The sequence below is a fragment of the Gobio gobio genome (genome assembly GCF_949357685.1).
Source record: "Gobio gobio genome assembly, chromosome: 12".
Classification (NCBI taxonomy): Eukaryota; Metazoa; Chordata; class Actinopteri; order Cypriniformes; family Gobionidae; genus Gobio; species Gobio gobio.
Window position 1 is genome coordinate 8,478,421 of NC_137105.1, and position 14,068 is coordinate 8,492,488.

A 14,068-nucleotide genomic window follows, 5' to 3' on the forward strand; every position below is an offset into this window, starting at 1 on the left:
TTTACTGTAACTTGGATGCATTTTAAAGATCTAGACTTTCATTACTGAAATGTTGGCAAGTATTTACAAGAGCAATATTTCATCACCGCTCAAAAAATAAAAAGAAGAAAAGCACATAAACATTTGAAATAGGCCGTTATTACGGCAGCAATTATAGCCTATATGTTAAGTATAATATGTGCAGGTCTTAAAAGCCTTCAAATAGATTTTTAAAAAGGTACATGTACAGGTGATTTAATAAATAATTTTACATAATTTTAATGCCTAACAATTAACTTATCTTTTCATTTAATTGGAAAATTAATGTATACAATATTATCTCTATATTTTGATGTTTTAATTAAGCAATGATTTATAAAAAAGAAAACTAAAACTAGTGTGAAATAAATGTTAAAAGCTGCAAACCGCATCTCTCGTTAAAACTCGCTCGCTCTTGTACACCAGCCTCTTTCCTCAATGGATTTTATAAAATTGGAAATTTTTCCTCATTGGAAATTGTATTTTAGTTGTCAGTATATGCCTTAGCGTTACTGCATTAATGATAGACACAGGTGCAGTAGGTATTTGATATATTGGCTGTAACACACCCATCTTTATCGTATTTATTGTGCTTGATTTCAAACAAAACGTTCTTTAAAAAGTCCTTGAATCCGGTGTTCATGAAAGAGTGGGAACCCTGGATATCAAAACACCGCATGAGTGAATCAAAAGCATAAGGAGTCGTATGCTCTTGTTGGACTCGATCGGTCTGCACAGCTCCGCTGCATCTCGAACAAGCCTTCCATCAACAATGGCAAACGTTGCGTTACTATTGATGCACATGGCTTTACGATCCTACATCGGATACAAAACACAGTGAATCCAACGCATCCGTGCAGCTCACCGTGAATTCATAGACGGAGATTGCAAACAAGCAGCAGCTATTAGCTCGATTAGCTGCTATTTCAAAAATGGTGGTCACAAGTTTGTGTTCGTCTTGTTGGTCACGGTAACCCCGCCCCCAGCGCCTGATGCAAGAGGTTCTTACTTCTAGCCCAGCAATCTTTTGGTGCTTTTCCTGGTCCGGAGCTGGTGCTTTGGGTGTGGAAAGATAAAGAACCGATTTGAAACTAGGCTTTGACTCTGAACTTCTTGTTCTTGTGGACTATTCTATAACTATGGACTTGTTGGGTTTCTTGTAGATACTTTTTATGGTGCTTTATTTGGTCATTTTGTGTGAAACATTAATTTATTTATTAATTTTAAATTGTAATATTTCACAATTTTACTGTTTTACTATATTTTTGATCAAATACATGCAGTCTTGGTGCGTGTAAGAGTGTTTCAAAAACATCTTTCCAAAAAATCTCACCAACCTTGAGGTTTTGAGCAGTAGTGTACAGTATATGATTGCTTAATGTAAAAACAATAGACCAAAATTGAAGTCATTATTTGCTGAAAATCCACCATCATGAGATAAAGGAAGACTTTGAATATACTGTACAATTATTGTGTCCATAACTTTATACTTGCGGATAAGTTTATGTTGCTTCTTTGTCCTTTTTGGAGTTTGAAAGGCCCGGTCCCCATTCATTCACATTGTGTGACAAAAGAGCAGCTTGGACATTCTATGAAACATCTTGCTTTGTGTTCTATGGAAGAAAGAAAGTCACATGATAAGTAAAATATAGCAGAATTAACATTTTTGTCTGAACTATTTACTTAAATACATTGCAAATGTTGTTTCATGTTTTCCTAAGTAAATACCAATCCCTCAGTTTCTGCATGGTTTTTTGTATAATCATCAGGGTGCACCAAGGGAAAAGATTACAGGAACCAGGGTTTCTGACTCGATCGTACAGCGACAGACGTGTCATTAAAGACTCTTCATCGCTTTCATCAAAAGCAATCAGCGCACCTCAGAAGGGATGTAATCGTATTCATGTCTCTGATATCCATTTATCCAGTGATGGAATTATTTGCTTCAGGCGGTTTCTTTCTTCCGAAAGTTTAGTTGGAGTGCAGCGGTTTGTTTTAGGGGCAGAGACAAACCAAGCGGTTATAGAGCTACGTGCACAATATAGGTCGCTACGAGGCGTTCTTATTCCCTGTCACTGCTAATAACATGCACTTTTATCAGGGTGTAACTACTCTTTGAAAAAAAGGTTCAATGGGGTTTTATGTAGGGATGTTCTGGTCAAGTTTTTTCTGCCCCCTATCTGATCTGATGAACACATGCAGCCCCTCCCCCACGTCAGGATTTCTGATCGTAAATATGTTTACGACGTTCTTCCGATCAGGTTCAATCACTCTTAACACACCTCCCACCACAGGAAAATCAGATAAGATAATCTGTACAACCATCAAGATAATCAGTAATTTACCTAGGATTGTCAGAAGAGGAGAAATTGTCCCAAAATCGCCCCGATTATCTTTTTGTGTGTACCCGGCAATAATGACTGCTGGGCTCTTGCTAACTAGCTCATAGTGCTGAACTGCAGATAGAACATTTGTTCCTGTTTACAACTAGTATTTATGACCCTTTTCACAATTGAATAATTTGATCATGGTACTTTGCTCTGATTTCCTTTTGTACCGAGTGGATTATGCGGCACGCTATTAACGTTGATGATAAATTTGGAAGTGTCACAGACAATTTGTGCCTCCCAAATGTAGTTGAGCAAAAATTAGTAGCGCAGTTGGAGAGAAGCACAATTGGAGAAAGTGAGATGATTCATGTAGGGACCTCATTTTGGGGGCGGTGCTGCCACTGTCATGCTGCATTTGAATAATACAGTCTAGGAAATTATATGTTGCAGTCTTCATTTAGAAATGCAGCCAACAGGGAGCACCGTTATGAGGAAAGAATGAACAAATGTCCACTGTTATTAGTTGCTTTGAGATTGTGTGCAGTAGAAATTTTTACTTCCGCTGTGCTGTTGAAACCTCGGCTGAATTCGGGCTGCAGTAGCTGTAATTCTATATAACATGCTGCGGTTGATGTGAAAGAAGTGTAATTTTCTCTCCTGTGTGACGCCGAGGCTCAAAGGAAAGGGGAATTTAGAAACAAGAAACAGGAAAAGCCTTTATCGAAAGATTGTTGATAATTATACACAGCAAAATGTACAGTCATTGGCCACAAAAAGAGTTTGGATTTATGCCACAAATTAAAATATGAGAATCTCTTTGCATTAGATATCCAAGGAAATAATGACATTTATTTTAGGTCAGCACAAACACACTTCAGGCATAATATTAAAAAAGGTTTTACATGATAATATTGTATTGTTTTGTCTACTATGGCGCCATAATAACACAATTTTATCAATAATTCCTTTATAATGTTTCCTGAGGTATACTTATATGGTTAGTATGATTTTTACATCATAAATTGTCATAATTCAGAAATAAAAGGCATTTTTCTATCCTGATTTTAGCCCTCTGGCTTAAATGCTCTGTTTGAAGGGGTGCTGTAAGACGTCAGTTTAAACGCCCACTGCTGTGATTGGCTGACATCTTTGCATTTGAAATGAGTATTACACTTTTACTACTTTTTTTTTACTATTACAGCTGTCGAGATTAAGTAATCGTGAAAGTGTTGATTATAGCATTGTTTTTAGATTTTTTTCCCATGACATGAAAGGCTGCAGTGATGAGCATTGAGTAGACAGACCACAGCCAATCAGAACAGCGTGTGGGCGGGCTCTCGCGGCAAGTGCAGGCTATGGCACCAGAGATTCATCTCAACGGCACTCGCAAGGAAATGGATAATTTTCAAATTCACAAATATTACACCATTTAAACATTACTAAAAATAGATACTGAGTTACTAAAACAATCTTTGTCATAGAATATACTTGTTCACAGTTTGAACGTTCTTGTTTTCATTTGTTTAATTTCAAGATCTGAGTTGAATTATCCATTGTTGCTTTTAGTACGACTATGTTACAAAGCTGGGAGCACTAAATGATATTCAAAGTCACATTACACGCTTTTAACATCAAATAAAGCACATAAACACTACCTGAGATTATGTTTTGTGTTGTTGTTCCAGCCGCGACGTCGCAGAAATAGAAACCGTTTCTCAAATAGAATCATCGCGTGTCGCCGTCGCGGCTGGTTAGGACAAAAACTCTAAGGCTGTGTGTCCACCAAAGCGTTTTTAGCTGGCTGAAAACGTCTCGCTTTGGGCGCTTGAGAGCGTTTTGGCAGTGCAGCGTTTTTTTCAGTTGAGACTCTTTATTGTTATGATACGGAATATCCGCGGAAGTGTTACTAGTATCTCATTTCACATATAGTTTGTTTCTGTATTGATTCTATTTAAAAATGCTGATACAATGTAAAGTATTTGTTCTGGCTCTAGTTTTAAATTATTTTGTTCCATTATTATAATGCTTATCATCTGTTGATTTTGTACAGTACAAGCAGAATGTTGCGGTTGGTCGGTGTTCTATTTGTCCCGCCCCTCCTCCACTCTGATTGGACGGCTGGGTGAAAAGTGACAGTGATGAGCGTTTTACTCAAAGTTGAACATTCTTCAAGTCTAGGCGACCAGTAAAAAACGCTGAACGCTCAGCGCTTGAGCTTGAAATACTCACTCAGCGCCTCGTTCCACTCATGGTGTTCTAAAAACGCTTTGGTGGACACAATGCCTAAATAACATGGAAAAAATACCTTTTATCGCGTGTCGTGTTGTGGCGTTGCATGTAGTTAGGACACGGTGTAACAGCGTCATCCATTATAACGGCAGTTTGGGCAAGTGTATGTGTGATTGACAGCTTTGAACGTTATAAAGATAAGTGTTCTTTGATCGCTCTCTGTAGTTTAATCACAATTTAAATAACAGATTTTTTTTCATGCTACTAAGAGAAACAATGTGAAGTAGATCGTTTAGTCTCTGGCTTGTAAAGTCTGTTTGTAAAGCCTGTGCTGACATTGCGACTGAATTAAATGTAAAAAATACACTGAATCCATTTTCTCCAAATTCTCTGGGCGGACAAAGCAGAGAAAGGGGAGGTAACCTTTCCCCGTATGACGACATATAGGGAAGATTCCAGATTTGGCCCATCTGAGCTTTCATTTTCTCAAAGGCAGAGCAGGATACCCAGGATATCTCAATTTCTAGCCACTGGGGGACCATAGACAGGCTAGGGGAACTCATATTAATGTTAAAAACAGAAATTTCATGTAACGGTACCTTTAAATAACTTTGCTTGAAAAGTGTGCTATATAGTGTGATGATCTGCATCAAAAATCACCAAAACACAGCTGATTAAAAGACATTTAGCAAAAATTATGTGTTATATTAATTATATTATATTATATTAATTATATTATATTATATTATATTATATTATATTATATTATATTATATTATATTATATTATATTATATTATATTATATTATATTATATTAATTATATTATATTATATATATTATATTAATTATATTATATTATTGGGGTTGGTAAGATTTAAAGAAGCCTCTTATGCTCACCAAGGCTGTATTAATGTGGTCAAAAATAGTGTAAGAATATTGTGAAATATTATTATAATTTAAAATGAATTTCTATTTGAATATATTTTAAAATGTAATTTATTCCTGTGATGTCAAAGTTGAATTTCCAGAATCATTACTCCAGTCTTCAGTGTCACATGATCCTTCAGAAATCATTCTTGTCTGATTTGCTGCTCAAGAAACATTTCTGATTTATAATGAACAGATGTACTGCTTAATGTTTTTGTGGAAATATAGACAAGCTAAATGGGCAGCAGTATGTATGTACCTGAGGGTTTCCTTTCAAAACCAGTGGCATTAAAAGGGAGTCGGTCCCTAACGGCTTCCAGTCCCTCTGGGAAAACTTTCCACTGGAACATGACTGCTGGGATTTGCTGGTATTCAGACACAAGAGCATCAGGCATTGATGTTGAGCGATGAGGTCTGGCTCACAGTCAGTGTTCCAATTCATCCCAAATGTGTTCAGTGGGGTTCAGGTCTGGGCTTTGTCTGGGTAAGTCAAGTCCCTCCCCAACAGAGTCGATACATTTATGGACCTCGCTTTGTACTCAGGTGACATAAAAGGACCTTCTTCAAATGGTTACCATGATGTTTGAAGCACAGAATGTCATTGAATGCCGTAGCTTTAAGATTTGGCTTTATTAATCGGCTTCACAAAACCAGTTAATTAGAAGTGGGTGTCTGCATACTCTTGGCCTTGAAGTGTATCTAGGGATAGTTGGATATTATTTTGTGGCCCTTTCAGTGTTTATTGAATATTTCAAAGTAATTACTTCCTCTGCTTATCTTGATCTGTGATTGTAGTGCATCAAAGACTTTATATATAAGAAGACGGTGCACTCCGATTTCTTACAGTATGAATGGGAGAAAGTGCAACGCCCAATAAGGTTGAATAAGCCCCAAATTCTAAATGAAAGAGCCAACAGTTGATTAGTAAAGCCATCGTTAGAAGTCATTGCGCTGCCATATATATATATATATATATATATATATATATATATATATATATAATGTAGATGCCTCATTAGCGACTGTTTCTATGGGCCTCTATACGTTAGCAGTCCGCCATTTTCGTACGGTCAAAGCCGGTCGCAAACACGCTTTGTGAACATTCAAAAGTAGTAATACGCATGCATGTATGAATATCTATATCTGCAATAGACTGAAGCAGATGATTTTGTAGGATTTAGTTTATGATAAATGGTAGATCATTCTAGCCTAGAAATCTAGACGCACCCTAGCGGCAGCAAATATAATTTGCAGTCACACAGATTAGAAACCAATTTGTGGTGGCGTGCGGCGGCAGGGGTTGTGTCGATTTCGATCTTGATTCAGTCAATTAATATTATTATTAATGTTCATATATGTATAATTATTTATGTTCTTATATGTATTATTATTTATGTTCTTATATTCCTAACTTTGGCAATATTGTATGATTTACATTCATGCCAATAAAGCATTTTGAATTTGAATTTGAATTCAATTCATATGTATATAGGCTATTGTACATATAAGGAAAAATAAGTTTGCCTTAGCACTATTTAAAACTTTTCTTGGGTTAAATTATATTTGCTTGCATTCATTAATATTCACTTGTGTGTGCTTATATAAGTATCATTAAAATATTAGGATGTAAGTTATTAACATTTTAAAATTTCACATTTAAAGAAATCTAGTGTTTGATCTTGTCTAAATATGTATTCAAATGCAAAACCTAAAAAAAGTCAGCAGTTATGATCTGCAACACTTTTTTGTGCAACTAGACTAGATACATGTATATTTATTAAAGAGCCATACAGGCACCTGGTGGGTAATGGCATTACAAACACTGCATGAAAACACTGAAATCCGGCACTATCCGGGCATGGTATACTCCTGTGTAATTTGATGTTTACCGGATGTATGTGGGAAAAAGCGGATCAGAGTAACACGGAACAGTATATTTCCAGAAAAACCCGGAAACCTCACGTATGCGGACGTATACAGGAATCCGTGAAATTTCACGGACATATACAGCTGAAACACTGCTGGGTGTGCTAGGACTGAAGACTGTTAGGTGTGAAGAAGACCTTTCATATGTTAATGACTGACACTTGTGCTGGCTGTTCTCAGAAGGAGGGGGGCAGGGGAGCACTTCAGGATTGAGAATTATCTCTGGTCTACTATAGGCTACAGCAAACAAGCTTTTTACACAGAAAAAATAATTCTTAAGGCCCTGAAACACTAAACTGAACTAGCAATGACTAAAGCCGACTGTGGGGTTGGTTCACGTTGCCTGGGTCTGGGCCAAACCATCAGAATGGTGTGTCAGGGCCTTAAAACCACTGCATGAAAAGAGTCTCTAAATCAAATATTTTTTATAAAAACAGTACAAAATAAAAACCCTGTCTGAACATATACGTTCACAAAAAAATCTGAATATGTAATGAAATAAACAAAGAAATGTAATGGAATTAACAAAGGATAATTAACCAAACATTTTAGACTATCCCCAAACAATTTTTGCAAAGTTTTACAAATTGTAGGCAATAATAGAATTAAATAAAAAGGAGATGAAATGTGGAAAATGAAAAAGTTTGTTTTAAAAACACCAAAAACTGATATGCTCAAAATAAAAATATGGAATAAAAAAGAGCAGGGATTCACTTGCTCAAGAAACACAGAAACACAAGCAGATCTTTCAGCTCTGCAACTGTTAACAAAAAGTGTCACTCCAAGATTCTTAACTTTAACACGCTGCAAAAGAGGAGCGTTTTGAGGTTTGAAATCCACCACTCACAATAGATGTAGGTGCAACCAATAAGGTTACCAATAAAAATAAGGCAACCAATAAAAATAATCCTAATTTTACAGAAAAAAACGTCAGTTTTTTACAGTATTTTCTTGTAATTTTGAATTATGTTTAAAACAATGTAAAATTACAAACAATATCTAAATAAACAACTTGACTGTTATTTTAAGGATTATATCATTAATGACAAATTACAGTAATTCTCATTTTTTTATACAGGAACATCACTGTATTATTTTTCTGTTTTCATAAATAACAAATTCATGCAAAATTACAAACAATATCTGTAAATTAACAACTGTAATACAATATTTAGCTCATTATATTAAAGGTTTATGTTTATGTCCATACTAACAATTTAACATTATTCTTTGTCATTTTAAAGTAAATCTTATTAGTTTTATATTTACACTGTAAGAATAAAAACCTAAAAAAAAACGCAGCTACAGCAGCAAAACAAAAACCGTAAAATAAGTCAAATATCTTAAGTCAAATAAAGTTAAAAAACTTCACAGAAATTTACATTAAACGTTTTAGAGAAAACACTATTAGTTTACAGATTTTTCCTTATTTAAATTAAGATATTTTACTTTAATTTTCTGTTTTACAGTGAAGGTGTATTTTTACATTCAAACTGGTTTTACATTCAATTCTGGATACAAATATAACAAAATATATAGCAAACTAAATATCAAACAATAATTGTTTTTAAAGAGTACAAATCTGCACTGCAAATCTGCACAGGTTGAAACTTCCAGGCCTCTGCCCACACCACAAAACAACATTTGACCAATTCATTAAATATAACAGCAAATAAAAATAAATATACACATTTTCTAACTGTTGTTTTAAACAAGTTTTTTTCTATATTTGCAAGGCTACTTGCTGTCTTTCCGTGTTCTTTTGAGCGTGATTGGTCAATCTGAACGTCATCCAGAAATCTGACCAATGACAGTGCGCGCCTTCAGTTTGAATTATACACCCGTTGCCGTTGGAGTTGCTCGTTGCTCGTGGCTCGCGGGGACGCGACGCGATCGCGCGGCTTCTAATCTTCAACAGGACGGCTTCTTCTGTCCATTAATGGCATTGCATGGATCATTTTAAACCTGTTAAAATCTTATTTTGGACGAATTTTGATTGTGGGATGTCGACTGAGAACGAAAAAACATGAATACGAACAGACTAAGTTTCCAATGGCGGACAGCAGACGGCAGAAGGTAACGTAAACCCCTTTATATTTTTTCTACTGCTTATCAAGATATATAACGTTAGTGCATTAAAGTCATATGCTAATCGTGATTAACTTACATATTCTGTTTCTGTGTTTTGTTGTAATATTGTTAAGATAGGGCTGGGTGTTATGGCGATCTGATGATACTGACTATTGTTAGTGATTTTGCTGTAAACGTTAACATTACCGTTTTATATTGCGGAATGGGAATATAGCGTATATAACGCAGCACTGACTGTACTAAAACTTTTTGACATTTTGACAAGGAAACATGCATGAATGTAGAATAATGAACGGGACATGCATGTGTTAAAATAAGCCTCTCTCAGACAGCAGGCGATCCCGAAATCAATTATCTTTCTGTAAAATGCACACAATTATCTCAGAAACCTTGTCATGTGAGGTATTCACTTGATTTAAACAGTCAGTTATGTCTTAAGTACGTTAAACAGTTCAAGTTAACGTGGGGAAACCCGGATGCGTGTCATTCTGTGCATCCGTTCTTAAAGGGGCTGCAGCTTTGTCATCATTTTAATAAAACAAAAGAATAGAGAAGACCTTCTGCTTCTTTAAGAATCATGTGATATTAATTAATTGAATATCATACAGTGAAGACTTTTAAAGCAGTATTATTCTGTAGCATTTTAATAAAATATCCATCAAAATAAATATATTGTGATATCGTTATTGTAAAATATAATTTCTCATGTATGTATAATTATATGGTCATAATGCCCATCCCTACTGTCAGCTAGTTTTAAGATCAAGCTTGTCATAAAATGTAACAGAGCTTTGGAATGAATAATCTGAGATCATGTAACTTACACTTGTTCTGCAGAGAGGACAGGAAAACACCATCCTTGGACTCTGAAGAATTACAGGCAAACCAGGATTTTGGATCTACTGTAAAGTTTTTGTATGGGCCTGGTGAGTATGTTTTGCAAGTCCATGTCCGTAAGTTGATAATTAATATTAATGTTTTATCAAACAAATTAATATTCATTTGTGTGTGTGCATGTTTCTTCCCCCCTCATGATCCAGAAGTTTTGGATCCATGATCCTGAAGAACTTTTACAGATGTTGACCCTGAATGTGTAAAAGGTAATCTTAAAAATGTTGTCATTATTTTAATGTTCTCTGTTTTTTTCTGTAATGTAGACGCATGCATTTTCTGTGAAGTTGCTTTGAAACAATATCAGGGTTTTTCCTACATTGAACATTTTTTGCCGGCCGCCAAAACAAATTTTTGTCCCGCCAAAGCCTTATTTGTTGAGTTATTGTGATTTATGATTGATGTAGTAGAGGACTGCTGCACTTGAGTTAACTGAGTGACAGAGAGAACGACCAGTGAGCTCCTCCCGCTCGCACGCTCTCTGTCTTCAAAATAAGCATTCTTAGCTTTCTAATGTTTCACATATTACGTTAATCAAAATCAAAAGGTCGGAAGACCGAATCCATGTTGCACGTGGCGCTATCAGACGTCTTCCTTTAATTACCGCTGGGTGTGAAATGCGCTCAAAAAACATTGACTGATTCTCTGACCAGCTGACATAAAGCATACTTTAAATAAACAGGAAACAAATCCTATCCGGTTATGAAGTGTTTTCTGTGTCTTGACAAATCTTTCGCGATTTTCTAAAGACGTGATTCACACACAACGCGTCTGCTAATGTCCGATTCGCCACCTAATGACTCCTTTGAACCGAATCATTTTAACGACCGGTTAGAACTGATCTGTCCAACACTGAACTCACAAATTAGTTTAATCATTTACTCAGAACAACACCTGAAATGAGAACACAAGTGTGCTTACCCACTTTAGCAAGAGTGGATGGTAAGAATTATTTTTAATTATCAACAGTCTTTCAGCTTATTTATGTGGACAATGTGTAGTAAAATAAATAGCCTAAAATCAATTAGTTTAGACTGGAGTGAGGTGAACCCAGAACAAATTTGTTGTTAGCTAGCTGATTGTATATGGCAGAAAATTAGGCTATTTGTTCATTTTTTTTTAATACTATTTTTTTAATATTGATATGATTACCAAAACAATTATCAGTAAATAGTGTAAAAATGAGGAACAAAAACAAACATCAAGGTATCAAAATAAGATAAGCAAAAGTTACAAACTTTCTTTGAATTTATTTCAAATTTATTGTCAGTATTGCGCTTGCAGATCATGTGGGTAGGGTATTTTTTTTTTACCGTGCGTATGTGTGTGTATGGATGACCATGTCTGTCAGCCACCACCGAAGACCATTTTTGACCCAGGAAAAACCCTGAATATGTATTGTGAAAAGCGCTATACAAATACATTTTAATTGAATTGTTTTACTTACTTTTATTGGCATTAACTATATATTATTAATGTATTATTTGGCAGGTCTCAAGATGTATTTTATTTTGTGAGACTTTGCTGAGGAAGTATTCTTTGGCTCAGTCTGAAAAGGCCCAGAAAAGAAACACTATGAAGAACATCACACAGAACCGTCAGAGAAAGAGACGGGTAAGTTAAGAAACCGGTTAAGCTTTTTCCCTCCAGAATGTTACTATACTCCTCTCTGAGTTTTAGTGGTTAATTTACTGTCATGTTTTGCAGTTGCTGGAGACCAGGTCCAGGGTTGCACAAACCAACACAGAACCTGTGGAAGACCGCAACTATAGACCTGATGAAGATGAAGATGGTTGTTGATGGAAGGCTTGGTTTGGCTAGCTACTACAAACCAGACTAGACTGACCCACACTACATGTCACATCACCAGCCCATCATGCCAGTTTGAAAAAATGTTCAAAACTCAAACAACATTGTGTTAGAGTTGGTCACAATTATTTTATAATTATAATTTTAATATTCAATTGTTCCATTTTATATTTTCTTTATTCCTATGTTTATATACTTATACTTTTATTGGTTCCCATATATAGAACATTTACATATATTTTATATACACTTTTTAATTTATAGATTTCTTTGTCTCGTTTTATATTGTATACTTTGTATGTTTGTTCCTTTTTAGATGTCCATGTTGCTTTTGATCTCCACGTTTTGTATTGTTGTTCCTTTTACGTCGCCTTCCTTTAGAAACATTTTGTTCACTTATCTTTTCCCCCATTCATTTTAATGTATGTTTATAATGCTCTTTGTTCTTTTTATTTGGTTATATTGTTTACTTGGAATATTTATATGTATTTTAATATATTTTATATACACTTTTTTTGTCTTATAAATGTATTGTTCTCATTTTATATTGTTTAATTTGTATATTTATTCTTTTCCTTTTTATGTTCACTGTGTATTTTATTCCTTTACATCTCTGTCTTTTAAATGCATTTTGTTCATTTTTTTCCCCTTTTTGTTTCTTTACCAATTCATTTTAACGTATATTTATGTTCTTTGGACTGTTTATATTTTTACATTTGTTCCTTTACATTTGCATCCCTTTTAAATACATTTAGTTAACTTGTTTTTGTTTCACCATTGTTTTAATGTTCTTTTATAATGCTGTTAAGAATGTGTTTTTTTTTTTTATACCTTTTTAATAAATATTTCAGACTTTCTCAAATTGTTTTGTGTGTGTTTTTCTTTTGGGAGGGAGAGGGGATTATTTTTATATATATATATATATATATATATATATATATATATATTAATGAGCAAAATCTGCATAGCTGGCCTATAACCAATCAAGTCCCTATGCTACAAAACCTAGCCCACCCTTAGCCTTAGAAGTAACCAATAAAGTCACTTGACTGGGTTTTCAATGCGTCCTGTCATCCAATAGCAGTCTGGGTTTTGGGAGTGGTTTTAAAAAAAACAACCAATCCAGTTTGAGATGAAGGACCAATAGGGGGTGGAAGGCAAAGCTGTTTAGAGGTGTGAAAATGTCTCCTGGGAAAAACTTGATGGGATTATTTGCCATGGCAACAAATGGCTGTAGCATGGGAGTATACGGCCACAACATACATCCGATTTGGTACCATTTCGGATGTATACGGACATATACGGATCCATGGAATTTGACCTATCCGGCCAGTATACTCCTGGATTCTTCCGAATTTCAGCAGTGTATACAGGAGTATCCTGGTCCGGATACACCTTTTTTCATGCAGTGAAATGAAAAATTATTATTTTTCCAGCCACATAATGACTCTAATTTGCCTCTTTGCATTGGAATTCTCTATTTTAACCTTAATTACGGCACTAATTAATTGTAATATAAATAAGAAACATATTTTAATTCATTAAATTGTAATTCATACAAATAGTAGGCCTATTTAGTACCAAAAGATTTCCTCAAAATATTCAATAAATATTATTAAACTAAAATATAGAACATTTATTTAATTTAACAATAGTTAAGGTGTATGGTCACATTTGACCATCAATAAGTGAGCCAATTAGGGAAGTTTAGTAAGTTTACCAAAAATGTCTATCCATTCAAATGCATTAACTGTTATGCCACATTAGCGCCAAAACGCTATTTATTGTTTGAATTTCGTATTAAAACTTTAAACATTTTAAAAGCTTAGACTTTGTTTCATATCA

General features: G+C 34.8%; 1 protein-coding gene and 1 long non-coding RNA gene across 4 annotated transcripts in view; both read left to right on the forward strand.

Annotated features, from left to right (window-relative positions):
• The window catches only part of klhl29 (kelch like family member 29), a 410,063-nt gene that overhangs the window by 12,995 nt on the left and 383,000 nt on the right, over positions 1–14,068 (forward strand). The gene's annotated exons all lie outside the window — the stretch shown is intronic.
• LOC307134934 lies at positions 8,862–12,225 on the forward strand. Of its 2 annotated transcripts, XR_013817612.1 has the most exons (4): positions 8,862–10,449; positions 10,564–10,623; positions 11,906–12,028; positions 12,122–12,225. It is a non-coding gene; the product is annotated as an uncharacterized lncRNA (long non-coding RNA). The 2 variants fall into 2 exon arrangements; XR_013817613.1 differs by lacking the exon at positions 8,862–10,449 and having other exon boundaries at positions 10,511–10,623.